Source organism: Pollicipes pollicipes, unplaced genomic scaffold, assembly GCF_011947565.3.
Source record: "Pollicipes pollicipes isolate AB1234 unplaced genomic scaffold, Ppol_2.1 Scaffold_4881;HRSCAF=5763_pilon_pilon_pilon, whole genome shotgun sequence".
NCBI classification, from domain to species: Eukaryota; Metazoa; Arthropoda; class Thecostraca; order Pollicipedomorpha; family Pollicipedidae; genus Pollicipes; species Pollicipes pollicipes.
This window is the reverse complement of record NW_023596576.1, coordinates 52,203,827-52,218,160: the sequence shown is the minus strand read 5'-3', so window position 1 is coordinate 52,218,160 and position 14,334 is coordinate 52,203,827.

Sequence of the window (14,334 nt, the reverse complement as noted above, 5' to 3'; positions counted from 1 at the left end):
ACCATCGATTTGCAGTTAAGAATTTGAGTTAATGGTACCTGCGCTAAACGCTCAAAGTAGATTAAACGTTCTGCCAAGATGCCGTCTCCCATAGAAACAGGGCTGTTCAGAAAAAAATATTTGTATTAAAAATGATGCAAATGATTCAAAAGTGATATGAATGCGCCCAGGCAAGCTAAATTTGATGCATTTAGTGAAAACAGGCGGGCAATGCTTGACTGAAGCAATGCAATGACTGCGTTTACTGCCATCGTGATCAAGTGTGCAAAGATCAAACGCGATCGAACGATAACAAACAATAACCAGCCGGAAATGAACGGCTCAGGCAACTGACATTATATCATCGTCCCTATAACGTTTCGATGCATAAAATCGAACCTTGACGATTGGGAACAAAAACGAACTCAGTTTGGAACGGATCAAATGAGGGAAAGGACTTGGTAAATATTTGACTTGGGGCCCAAGTAGAGGAACAAGTGTCATGCATACCACACTTCTAATATTCTAACTTCCGTTTCATGGACTGAGGTGGCGGACATGGATCTTCAGCTGACATACCGCACCCACTCAGGCCCATTTGCACGGGTCGTAACAGCAACCAGCAGACTCGAGCTTACGACCCGCGATTCGCAAAGAATGACTGAAGAGCTATTGCTACTGTAAATGCCTCTGAACGGGCCGTACATGCAAATTCGACACATTGCTGCGCATACATGTGAAGGATTGCATCCTACAGTTCAGAGTACAGACAAGACGTGAAGCAGCGCATACTACAGATCAAGGTGCAGTCAACATGTGATGCAATGCATCCCATAGCTCGGAGTGCAGGCAACAGATAAAGCGGTGCATCCTACGGCTCAGAGTACAGACAGTGCGTGAAGCAGCACATCCTACAGCCCAGAATGCAGGCTATACGGGAAGCAGTGCATCCTACAGCTCGGAGTACAGGCAATACGCCAAGCAGTGCATCACGCAACTCAAAGTACAGTCAATGCTTCGAAGCAGCGGATCCTACAGCTCGGAGTACAGGCAACATGTTAAGCTGCGCACGCCACAGCACAGAGTGCAGGCGACGCTGAAAGGCTACAATAATATTAGGCAGTGGGTGGACAAAGGGAATAATGATTGTTATTTAAAGGGAATGCTCCGCGCATGGAGTTTTTCATTTCTACCGCAATGCTCCTCTGAGCATCCGCGGTAGATGATTGATTCCTACAGACAGCTCGGCTAGCGTGCTGCGTACCGGAGCAAAGAACCTTACACGGGCTTATCGGTTAACAAGACATTATACAATTAATTTAAATATTGCAGTAATTTCATATATGCATTTTTCTAAATATTTAACACACCTTATTGGACAAAGTCAAATCTCTAAAAAAAATTGTCCTAAAAATGCAATCTCTTGAGTTGTATTACCATGAGCCCCCGTCGGGACTTTGTTTGTAATGGAGATCACGACAAAATGCGGTGTTCTAACAAAAAAACTGTGCGGAAATTGCGAGAAAACCTACAATTTAATAATCCCGTGGGTTGTGCCAGTGTGGGATCACACTTAGTTGACATTAGAGTGCGAGCCAGGCGCTTGAAATGGGTGAGATCACTGGTGGTGCGTGCAAGTGGCTTGTATTGATCTTAATGTGATGGGCAGTGTGCGTGCGAAGTTTGTACTTACGAGAGAAAACGTTGTTCTGGCATTCTTTAAATCTAATGACTCCCAATAAAATGTGATATATTTACGCCTGCCTCCATCTTTAGATTTGTGTTTGAACATGACAAGGTAATGATATCAGCAAACTGAAAGAAATACTAGTACCCATGCTACGGGATGTTCAAAAGCAATTTGCTACTTTATTATGATCTCACCATCATTTTGAACCTATTGAGGTAGTGCGGCGTGTAATTGATCCATGGCATGCCATTATATCGGCCATTCATTTAAGCAGTATGGACGGGTCAGCACAGTTCATTAAGACGCATGCTTGGTATCAGCTCGCATGAGGCAGCATTGCAAAATTGTCTTTCACTTGAAAATTCTGAAAAGATAGCGCTGTATTACAGATGCACATACAACTGTCTTCACAAATTTTGTATGCAGGCAAGCATTGCTTGTGAGTCATCATTTTATAGCCACTGCAACTTGTGTGAGATGCTGGGTGTTGAGAAACGTGGAGAAAGTATTGTTTTTGGTTTCTTGGATAGCACTTATTAATATTTTCATTATGAGTCTTGTGTGTACCGCCAGCGTCATCACTTCCTTGCATTTTTCCCATCTAACCACAACTACATGCACTTGTCACGTCTCCAGCGTCGTGCAAGGTCAGCAGGTTTGCAGGGTCATTCCACTACATGCAATATTTTCTTGTTATGCATGTGTTATTACTTGTGTGAACAATATTTTTGAGTGAAGCAGGCTGATCGCCGAACATGTTGCATGGCTGTGGAAGCAGAAAATGTGTTTGGATCTTTGTCAAATGTTTTGTGCATTCCCAAAACAGGCTGAGCGAGTGGTTTCACCTGTTGGTCGTGTGCTTTGCTGAAAGTGATTTGTATATTGGATCATCGTTTTTGGTCAATGTTTTCAAGACTACAGTCACACAAATTTTGGTCAAACACACGACCTCCTCACGGCCGGCCGGGTCCATCAGATTCAAATTAAAAACCAGATTGAAATTGGAAAACAGCCGAAAGTTATCTTATACCTTACATCATCACTGTGTGACGTTACTCCCAGCCGATTTGAAAATTCAAGTGCGGCTCGTTCTTGATTTGGACGTAAAACAGCTCATGAACTTTGTGCATCGATACATCAACCCAGTCAGAAATGTGCACCAAAAAACCTTAGGTATGACATGTGTTACGCCCTCCCCACACCGTTGGGTGTGCTAAACTTCGGAAATCGTGACAAAAGAAGCAATAAATATCACGCGCCACGGGATTAAAGGACCATTACGCTTCAGGTGGCGAAAACAAAAACGCAAAACATGATCAAATTTGATATCTATCCTCGATAAACAACATTCTGCATTTGTTGCAGCAGTCTTGCCGTCACAGCATTTAAAAGACAATTTAAACGCAACCATTTCGAATAGGTTATTTCAGCTCCTTTCAATTCAGAAGTAAAAAGTACAGCAACATCCTTCTGAACAAGTCCCCATTGTTGACTACCTTTGGTGGATCGGCTCAGAGACATCCTGGATATTTTCTCCCAGCATTTAGTATTCAGACCGCCCAGTAATGCATATCGGGCATTATTGCACAAATTCTAGGTTCTTTCTCTCCTCCAGGAATGAACGTAAGGCTTAACAATTCTCATAGATATAACACATGAAGAGCTTTTATTTCGATGAGACACTTCTTGAAATATTTGTTTTAGAGATTTCATCGCCCTAGATTGGCAAAATGACCCCCCGTGCATCAGGAAGGGCGGTAACTTCCAAACGAACTAATGCATAAAGATACGGCATACACAACCAACGCTCAACGTTTCATAATTTTCTATCATCTTCTTTATCATCATCATTTCTTAGATGCTTCATTTCCTACTCGTCTGAAAAATAGCTGCACGCCTCTACTCAGTTATTCCTCATCACATGTTATGCATGTGAACGCCGTTCACTGACAAATGAGCAGGTTGCCGTCAACCCCGCGAAATCACACCAGCATCGACTCCACGCAAACGCGCGACGCAATGGCGTGCAACTGCTATGCCAGGGCTACATGCTATGCATGGTGTGCGTCAAAGCAACGCAGAGCGAAATTAGGCTCCCGATGCGTGGCAGAAATGGCGCGTCAGAAATTCTCCAAATAACTCGTCCAGATGCCACGCTCCTCGCGCCGTTTACTTGCCAACACGCTTGGTTCGCCTTGTCCAGTCCAGACGGGTAGCTCTGGCGCGAACTGTGCGCCTGAGAGACGCGGCACATCGGCGGCCTGCCGGCCTGATGGGGGCCGCTGCGGACGCCCCCTCCCCTCCTGGCGGCGTCTTTTTACCGGCGGCCATCGATCCTAAACACGCCCGGCGACACGAGCCGGTCTGAAGCTCTCATCCATTACCAGGCCGAGAGGCGCTGGAATAGACATGGGTGCTGGCCGGGCAGCTGAATGCGGACGATGGCCCACAGACTCGGAGGCGGCGGATCCGTCTGACTGCCGACGGCACGCAGACTCGGAAGGGACAGATCCGTCTGGCTGCCGACGGCCCACAGACTCGGAGGCGGCGGATCCGTCCGGCTGCCGACAGACTGGAAAGCAATGGATCCATGTCGTGGAACGACAGGCAGGGAAACGATGAATTGGTCTGACTGACGAAAGACTGAGAAGCGACAGAGCTGTGTGGCTGACGACCCACTGCAAAGCGACGGAACCGTGTGGCTGAAGACAAACTGAAAAGCGACAGAACCGTGTGGCTGACGAAAGACTGGAAAGCAATGGATCCGTGTGGTGGGACGACAGGCGGGGAAACAACGGATTCGTCTGATTTGCGCAAGACAAAGAAGCCACAGATCGGTCTGGCTGACGACGAACTGGGATATGACGGTTCTGTCTAAATGACGCAGACTGGGGCGATGGATTCGTCTGCGGGGCGAGACTGGCGGATGACATACTGAAAAGCGCCAGATTATTCTGGCGGACGACGGACAGAGAGGAGCTGAGCTTAAAATTCTTTGAGGGGGAAGACAAATGGGCTAGATGTCCTGAATGTAAATGACTCATCTCTAGAATTTTGGTAGTCCTCATCACGTTTTAGCGTCTTGGATCCAATGTTGTGCATACCGAAACATTCAACGGGGCAAGATATCCATCACTGTCACTCGTCGACAAGGAATGGGACCAACAGAACTGCTCTTATGTACGCGTATTGTTCCTCTCATGCGCGGAGTGTCGGTCCGCCGCGCACGGTCCGCGGAATCGTCAGCTGCCGACCGCCACACGCGCCAGCCGAAGATTATCATGCAGTGTTTCTAAAAAGCGCCGCTGCCGAGAAAGCAGAAGAGCTACGGGCACCTTTTTGTGCCAAACACATGCATTGGGTGTTCCTTAGGCTACTACAACTTTTGGTGTGATCGCGAGACATGCCGGAGAGACATCCTAACAGAACCTTAAGACGGATTGCGTCACCCGCCCGTTATTTGGGTGAAGGTTGAGGACCTGTTAGGACACCAAAAATATTAAAAACGGTCGCAGAGGCATCAACAAAATACAGAGGCGTCCCATGGTTGGAAGGGCTCACTGGCCGTATTTTGTCTCGTCCTGGACGAAATTCAGGCCATACGTCTGTCCCAGACATAACAAAGTTTACTTCACCGCAGAAAAATCTCTAGAAACATCACTCTTCAGATGTGTTCGGAGATAAGAGATCTGTAAATCTCCGACATCGATAGGGCGAGAAAAGTATTATACGACATATAGCGCTCCTCGGAAATAGGTCACGCGAGCCAAACTGTCTGCTAGTCCGGGAAGTCGAACAATGACCGCCTTGTTTCACTAACACGCTTTTCTCAGTAGTGACCCTCGATACTTTTGTCAAAGTCACCGTCATTGCCTATCCCTGCGATAGTTACATCAATCAGTTCCGCATATTCCGATTGCAGTTCCGGATATGAACGCGGATGTTGAGCTCGGATCTCTGGAATGCTGATGCGGCCAAAGCATGATGAATGCTAACTGCGGCCAGATAATCCCGACCCGACAAAGTTGGAGTTGCTGAAAATAGCTATAATATGTCCCATGAAGACTCCAATCACGAAAGTTATATTTACCAGCATCAGATATGGTTTGAAATTATAAAAGAGAACTGCAAATAGTGCTTTCAGTCAACACGGAGGTGAACAGATGTAAGACACAATCATAGTCCGGTGTTCTCGTGCTCGCGGAAACGCCTAATTGCTGAGATGGACGCTGGCGGCTCGGGTCGCGTCGGCATGGTCGATTGAAAACAAAGAGCTCGTCATGATTGAGACTACAGTTCCCGTTTCCTTCTCGTCGTCACATCTGCAGGCGTCAGAAAGTTGTTGCTTTTGAAACGCCAGATGCTGGCTTGATGTGGAGCCATCGACAGCTCGCAGCGCTCACAGGCCGGCGCGGGCGTATGGCGACCAACTTAGCCTTGGGAACTTGGCAACCGGCCCCCGTTTGACAGACACCGGCCTGGAGTCGTGATTAGCCTCCTCTTCCTGGTTGATATCCGGCGACGAAATTTGCATTTCAGCCTTTGATGTCTTCATCACAGGCTATGAGTTAGCACCGAGAGCGCACGCTTGCTGGCGAGCAGTTGCCAGATTTTCTGCTCGGCAACCCCAGCAACTGCAGGTGTCGCCGAGCTCCGAGTCCCGGAAGTCAGAATGCGACCGGCTTATCTGGTTAATTTGCATCCGTATTTGCTTGCCGTTGAGCAATATACCAGTCTGCATTACGTAAGGTGTCCGGGTTAGCACCAGCTACCCGTATGGACGGAAATCAGGGGCCCACCAAAATAGTTTTCCAGACGCGTTTTTAGAAAATTATACCTGTGAGTTAAAAGCATATTTAGAGTTTTAACGAGAGGGACACAACGGGAGTATTGCCATCGGCCCATCTTTGTTCTGTTGACGACGCCGTAACGGAAAACCTAGATGACCGGTCCGACAGGCCCCATCCCTCCTAACAGCGCCATGACACCGCACATGCTGATCTCCCACAGAACACATCAATGATACAAACATGGTGGAGAAATATTCGCAGCGTAAAGAAAAACCGGATGGCAAGACAGAGGTAACAGGGATCAAGAGGATACACCGGAATTTCTCACGCAAATAACCGATTTCTTCAGTGGCCCGACGCACGGGAACCACGTGGCCTCAGCCTCAGTGATTTCGGAGCAGGGCCACTCAGACTCGCTGCAGTGAGGCCCGATTTGGCACCTTGTCAGCGACGTTCCCAGCGGCCGGCCGGGCTGTCGGAGTCGTCACAGACCTCGGCCAAAGTTGGCAGTCAGGGTCACGACCCCATCTGCTGCTTCCTCGGTTACGACCGTCGCTCTGATGCGCCGTACAAGTAGGGGCAATAGAGCCCTTTACGACGCGTATAACACCTCGGCTGATTACCGCCACAGTCCGCCCTGCAGACGCCCGGCGCGGCGGGGGAGGCGCGGCGGCACGCGAATCGGAATCGGTTTAGTGCCCGGCACCCAACCGGGGACCACGCGCGCGCCAGTGAGCGGATGACTAAGCTCGAGGGAATTCGAAGTGCAATGCTGGCAACAGCTGTGAACCTTTCAAGCGAACGATTGCCAGGTTTAATGGCCTCCTAGAGCCGTCACGAAATGCATGTCGCGACCGTTTCGGCGTCGCTGGTTCATTTCCGCCGAGGGTGGGCATGACATTTGTCAAAACAGCTCAAACGCAAAATGCCCGTTCGAGTTGGCTGTGAGCGAGACACTATCTAATGCGTCAGAGCCGTGCTGAGATTTAGTGATTGATGTGAGTGGCATTCATGCGTTACAAAATCTCAACGCATTCGTCGGAGGGGGGGGGGGGGGGGCGGAGAAAAATCCCTTCACTTTGGACGTCTATCATTTTAGCTAAAATGATACCAAAATATGATGGCGCATCTAACTTTAATTATTTGTTGTTAATGACAGGCTTCGCACAATGAAAGCGCCCTATGAACGATCAACATAAATCAATAACACAGCAACAACATGCTTAACATTCTTCAATATTTATATTGTCTCGCATCGAAACCAAGGCATTTTCTAATCTCTCGAACCAGCACGACCATAATTGCATACATACCTACACCAAACACCTTTATCCCTGTTTCGTGCTGAGTATATATTTACAATAGGGCAAGCCAGGTTCGGTCCCCCCAGTATCCCCGGGAACGCTTGTTCGGTCTTGCAAATGAATGCTGTCGGATTCGTCATTGCTACATATTTGTTTCTGGCGCCAGCAAGTTAAAAAATGAAATTGCGGGGGGAGGGGAGAAACCCTTTCAAATCTTGGATGTTTTTGGAAAGTTATCCGCCACCGTGTCCATTGCTTTAAATGTGCACACCTTTCATGCATACAAAGCTGATGTTCAAAATAAAATCCCACAGGTAGCTGGAAGGGCGATTGAGGGCTACTTCAAGTAATAATTGAATGCTACTTTTATTTATTTCTAGTGAAATATAAACTCAACATACATATTTTGCGAGTCAGTTTGTGAACTTTCCCCTGTTGCGTAGGGGTGGATCCAGTTAAAGGTACTTAGAGGCAATTAAAACGTCAATTTTCATCATCAACCTGTCATTTGTTGGATCGAGAATCCACCTCCAAAAATATTCCGACGTTTTTTCACACTGTATGCATCATAACATGCACCTAAGCTTCCTTACTATACATATGGAGAATGGAGTTCCTCAAGGACAAACAGATTCAGTTCGAATTGTAGCGGGGAGGAGGAGGGTATTGTACCCCAGGTCACCCAAACAATGTGTGCCTTTTGCGCCACTCCTAAAAATAGCTGATCCCATTTTTAATGGGAGAGGGGGTTTGTTGGCACTTTGATGAATGCATGCGGCTGTATAGATAGGTTTGCCATGCTGAATTTGCCCCTGAATTTGACTTAGTGTACAGCACGCATTTTACTTCATGTAGGCAAACACAAACCAGATGGTCACATAACTAACAAAAGTCTGGGCCCGCCTGCGCTGCAAGCTTTTCATTCGAAAATACGACACAGCACGCACAGTGCGGAAGCATCAAATAAGTGCCGCTATCACGTACAAACTAACTACATGAGTCAAATCGCGATCTGCGGTTTATCCAGAAACAAAACAAAAGTGCATAACACGACCTCCTATTGATACCATTCACGCACAGCAGATTGTCGGCCCAGAAACAACGGCCTAGAACCACCTCCGACGAATGAATAAGTCAAATTGTAACAGAATACGTATGCGCCATTTCTATGAAAAGCCACAAAATGTGCTGGCGCTTTAGCGTACCGTTAAGTACAGCAAACAAAAAACAACAACAACAAAACAACATTGGGCGGGGTAGAATTTGCGACGCGAAAGACATAGGTTTAAAATGCTTAATACGTTTGATAAACGACACCTGTCGCACATCTCCAGGTTATTCATATCAGGTGTCAGCGCTGAATTAATGAGCCTCACGTAAGCACGTTTAAACACGAAGCCGTCACGGTGCCCACCCGATAGCTCGCTTGGTTAGAGCACCTACCATCTATATCACCCATCTGTGACGGGATGCTTTGAGTCGCTTTAAGCGCTCACCATTTGCTCCTGATTGGGCTAGCGCGCGGCCAGGGGCAGCGGCCACGCCAAAGGTCAGGTAACGTCGGCCTGCAGGACGGACCGTGCCGAGCACTGCGGCACGTAAATCTTCTGCCGCGAAATTCCGCCGTTGACCTGAACTTTCACGATCGGGTGGAGCGGTCAGGGCAGGCGCAATAAGCACTGCCTAACGTGACCTGCTATCCCACCAGTCCATCGAATCAAAACCTCGTACTGAATCTTAAAAACCCTTTAAGCATGGCATGATCCGAGAAGGCGCCCCTATAAACGTGTGCCTACATGCGTTTAGCGTAGAGTTAAAAGTGTTCCTTTTTCTTTTAGTTCCATTATAGCAAGCAATTTGAATAGATGCGTAATTTAGTCCTCACACTCCTAAAATCGTCACATTCGACACGAGCTGCGAAATCCTCACTGAACTTCGGGTACAGATTCAACTAGTGGTGACCCGCACGATGCAGGATAGTACATGTACTGAGCCGTGCGATCCAGGATACTACGACATTTGGTGAGCCGTACGATCCAGGACACTACGACATGTGGTGAGCAGTACGATCCAGGATACTATGACATGTGAGCCGTACGATGCAGAATAGTACGTGCGCTGAGTCGTACAATCGAGGATAGTGCGATATGTGGCGAGCCGTGCGATCCGAGATACTACGACATGTGGTGGGCCGTACGATCCAGGATACTACGACATGTGGCGAGCCGTACGATTGAGGATACTACGACATGTGGTGAGCCGTACGACGCAGGATAGTACGCGCGCCGAGTCGCGCGATCCAGGATAGTGCGATATGTGGTGAGCCGTACACCGCAGGATAACCTCAGGCCCAGAGTCATTAGGCCTATTTCCATTGCGCCTCTTTGACCAGTTGAGTGGTTCCACGGGTAGTCAAGGGAGGGGAGCGGGTTTGAAATGCCTCACAAGTGGAATATGTCAAATCCTCAAGGAAAGGCCTGATTGCCACAACGCCGAACGATGGGAGGGGACTGGAATACGCTTTCCCTCCTGTTTCTGATATACGTTTCAAAACGCAAAATTGCATGGATGATTACTTGTCTACCTTGCAAAACCACGCAGGATTAGATAGTTCGAAAATTGGTGAAAGCTATAAAAGTTAGCAGCATATAAGCTTGGAGGCGCAAGCGCACGATACGTAGAAGCCGTCTGGTATCCACGAGAAGTTATAATACATTTTGGTCGGAGGTTAAATATCATTTATATTAACGATTTATTTATTTTGGTGATATCATTATTTATACTAGCCTTATCCTACGCGCAGTCAAACTACCACATTACTAACCGCATGCCTCAAGCAATGAACTATTTAACAATTTCGACACATTTGTTAGGGCGCTGTGCATGCGTGCATGCGGGCGTGCGGGCGTGTGTGCATGCATGTGTGCAGGGTGAGCGCGGAGGCGTGCGCATGCGTGTGCATATGTGTGTGCGCGTGCGGGTATGTACGCTATGTTGTGAGCATTGTGCTGTTATGCATCTCGTCTGACCCTTATTAAAGGGAGTGTTTGTGGTCTTTTCATTTGCTTAAAGACAGCCCTGCAGGTATTTTAACCACGCTATTGATATTGGCAGCAAAGGGAAGCCATTTAAGGCTTCTAACAATGATAATCAACTCAAAATAGTTTTTTCACCCATGGCATCTATGATGCTATGCACTGTACGGGTGCGAACACATCTCTTTCAAGGAAATGCTTGCACCAATCAACCGGACGAAACCGAAGTACATGTGACGACCAACGGCGCATCCGAGACAAAAAAAGCACGAAAAACCATGCTTCCAAAGCCTGCTAAATAAAGGCCTTTGCTTTGATATCAAGTTTCTTCACTTCACCACCTGCAAATAACACCACATAACACCACATTGACAGGAAACATAACGGCACGTGGTCCCCTCATTTTAGAGAAGACGTGACTGGCTAAAATTTGCCGTAGTTGTGAGCAAGAAAGGCCGCGAGCTCCATGACTGAAGACTTGAAGCACGCTTGAAGTCAATCAGCAAAGAAACATTGAAAAGGCGTATTCCGACATTACCATCATCAGAGTTCGTCCTAACGTGTGCTATCTTATTTGTTTCGATTTGGACAACTAGATGCCAATTGTGAGGCACAGTCTTGCCGAGCGTGTTGGATTACGCAAACTAACACACTGGACGAAGCCGACATTCCAGGCCAGTTATCCTACCCGTGACACTAATGCCTGTTCTCGTCGGGATGTTCGAAATTTTCTGTCAGTGCTGACTAGTTCCCTTATCGGAAGACCGTTCGCTGACGCCAACGATGCGTTCGCAACAAGAGCGGCGGATTGGTTGTGAAATAGGTTTTGGGATGCTCTTTAACGTAATGCTGCCAGAAAAAATTGATGCCCTTGAGATATCTGACCGATAAAGCGAATTCAAAGAAACGAAAGATGCCAATCGACGTAAACCAAAATTCCCTACAATTCCACGTGCACAATGAAAAGTCTCGATTCGAGTATAGAAACTCTCTGTAAAGGACGTAGAACTTCAAAAGCGCTTTCCGTAGGGATGATTCGATTTAAAACCATGGAATGCAAGACAACATAAATTTCACACGTACTGACCACGGGCGCAGGTGAGCGGGTGGGATACCGATAACCGATGATAATTTTCATACCTGTAATCACCTTTCTGCGGCAGCAAAAAGGCATCAGCAGTTGTGTTGACGGCGGTGCTGTCGGTATCCTGCCACATCAAAGATCAGAAGCTTTTGCGCCCGCAGTAATTGGCACCAATTTTAACCCACCACAACACACAAACTCTTCACACTATCGTAAACCAAGTCCGTCGAACCGTTTGTTCCGATTGGGGATTCCATGAATGAGATTTTAAGCAATTCACATGATGTCGATAAGCCAGAAGTTTCAATTTCCGTGAGATTGGTTGCCACACTCCCTTAGAAAGCAGTCTCACGCATTGTCTTACACCCTCATGAGGTGTAATACATTTGGAGAAAAGGGGCCTGCAGCTGCCAGATATTCGCGCATATCCTGCAGTTCACGGCTAGCTTCCAAATCCTTGCCATGAAGCAGGTGAAATGTGGGTGGTTTCCAGAGCGGTGTCCCGTTTTAGGGGCGACGTGGGCCAGGTTTTACCAGGCAGGACTCGCTCGGCGCCGCCGGCCGATCAGCGTGACCTTGCTGCCGTGCCCTGTGGCCGGGCGGCAGCTGACCGCGGCGATCGGTACCTCGCAGCCGGAGATGTGATTCGGGCCGGGGAGCGCTGACGGGGCGCGCTCCTGATGGAGGTGTTGGCCGGCCGCAGATGGCCGCCGCCGGTGCCGATCGCAGTCAGAATGAGCCGGCCGGCCGCGCCAATCTCAGCGGGCGACAGGGGCGCGGGCCGACCGCCGCCCTGGGACGGCTGTCCGAGCGACGACCGACACCGGCACCGGGTACCCACCGCCAACCAGCTCACAGTCAGCCAGCGCCAGCCGCCACACAGTGTTTGTGTTTCATGCAATTTTATTTACACGCACAATGCAACCAGTCGTAAAAAAGCGGTTACGATAAGACATAATTCCAAATGACATAACATTTGACCTGTCTTCGATGAAGTTTCACTCATCCCAGTCGTACATATAGATGAGAACGTTGGCGTTGAGAGGAACTATGAATTTTGAATATCTTTAAACAACCTGCACGAGTGACATGGTGGCCTGGACGTCCGCGCTCGAGTCGGACCGGTCGCTGCTCGCCCGGGGACTGTCGTCCGGCACTGGCGCAGAGGCGGTATCCTGACGCACCTCCGCTGCGCCTCCCACGTCCGCCGCCCCCTCGGGAGCCCACGAGGGCGGTCCGAACTGCCGCTCGCCCGCCCTGTTTGTCTCCGGTAATTGGCGCGGAGATGACGCGGATAAAGCGAGTCTATCTGCGGCCGCGCCCGGCGCCCGCCTGGCCGTCTCTTTTGACGACGGTTTGTGGATTGTGGGAGAGCAGGTGCCGCGCTGGGAGCGCTGAGAAATGTGTGGTGGTCGGGTTCTTGTTATGATGCCGCGGTTTTTCGCAGATAAGGCCTACGCTCCTTTTTTGTGGTGTGATTTTCGTTTGTTGCTTGTTTTACTTTTGTTTTCATTTTGGTGATATCCATAGTGGATCGGTAAATCACGGTTTCATAAAAAGCTGGGTAGTCGAAAAAACAAAAACAGACACAGCACCAGAGTGCTACTTGTTTTCCGCTGTTAACAGATGAAACATTGCCTAAAATATGGGAATTTCTTCATACGCATTATTTTTAGTGCACACCGTCCGCCGTCCTGTCATGGAACCGATATTTTCTTCGCATGTGACATGGGCTCTGAGCAGTTTCTGCCATCGCTTGGTAAACTTTGCCCGATTCTCATCCAGAGTGCAACAGGGTGCACGTTTTCGCTTCGGTCCGTTGGTCGGTTACTGGGTTAAAGTCCAATTGAGGCCACTGCAGTGCTCTTGGAAGCCGGAAATGGAAGCCTCTCAGGCCAACCAGCCGGCAGCCCGCTCCAAAATCAGCCCGGGCCACACAACGCTTAATAGAGCCATTGCCGGGCGGCGGCAATGTTCCATGCCCAGCGCCAGCGGCCAATTTCGACCTCTTGGCTCCCGTTCGAAATATAGGGTATGGAGGATGGAATGTAAATTTCCTGTCCTGTGCACAAAACCGGCGTGTCGTATTTCTGCGGAACGTGGATCCAGCCTGTGAGTTAGTGTGTCACTGGCACTGTCTGCAGTCGGGTAGGTGTGAACTAATTTGGAGTGTGGGTAAAGGTCATCCCTGGCTTGTTGAGCTCCTCTGTGTGAAGGGGGGGGGGAGGGGCGAATTGACTGGCAGCTGCAGCCAACGCATACCATCAGACGCATGGTTGTGAAACGGGCACGACTCGTCAAGCCAGGGTTTCAGTTCACATGCGCGGGTAGCATTATCCTGACTTGTTCTACGGCGACGATCTTTTGCAATCTTCGACACAAGCAGGCCAGTGCAAGAGATATATCGCGATTCATTGGATGAACCATCCTGATACAGCTCTGAACCATCGGG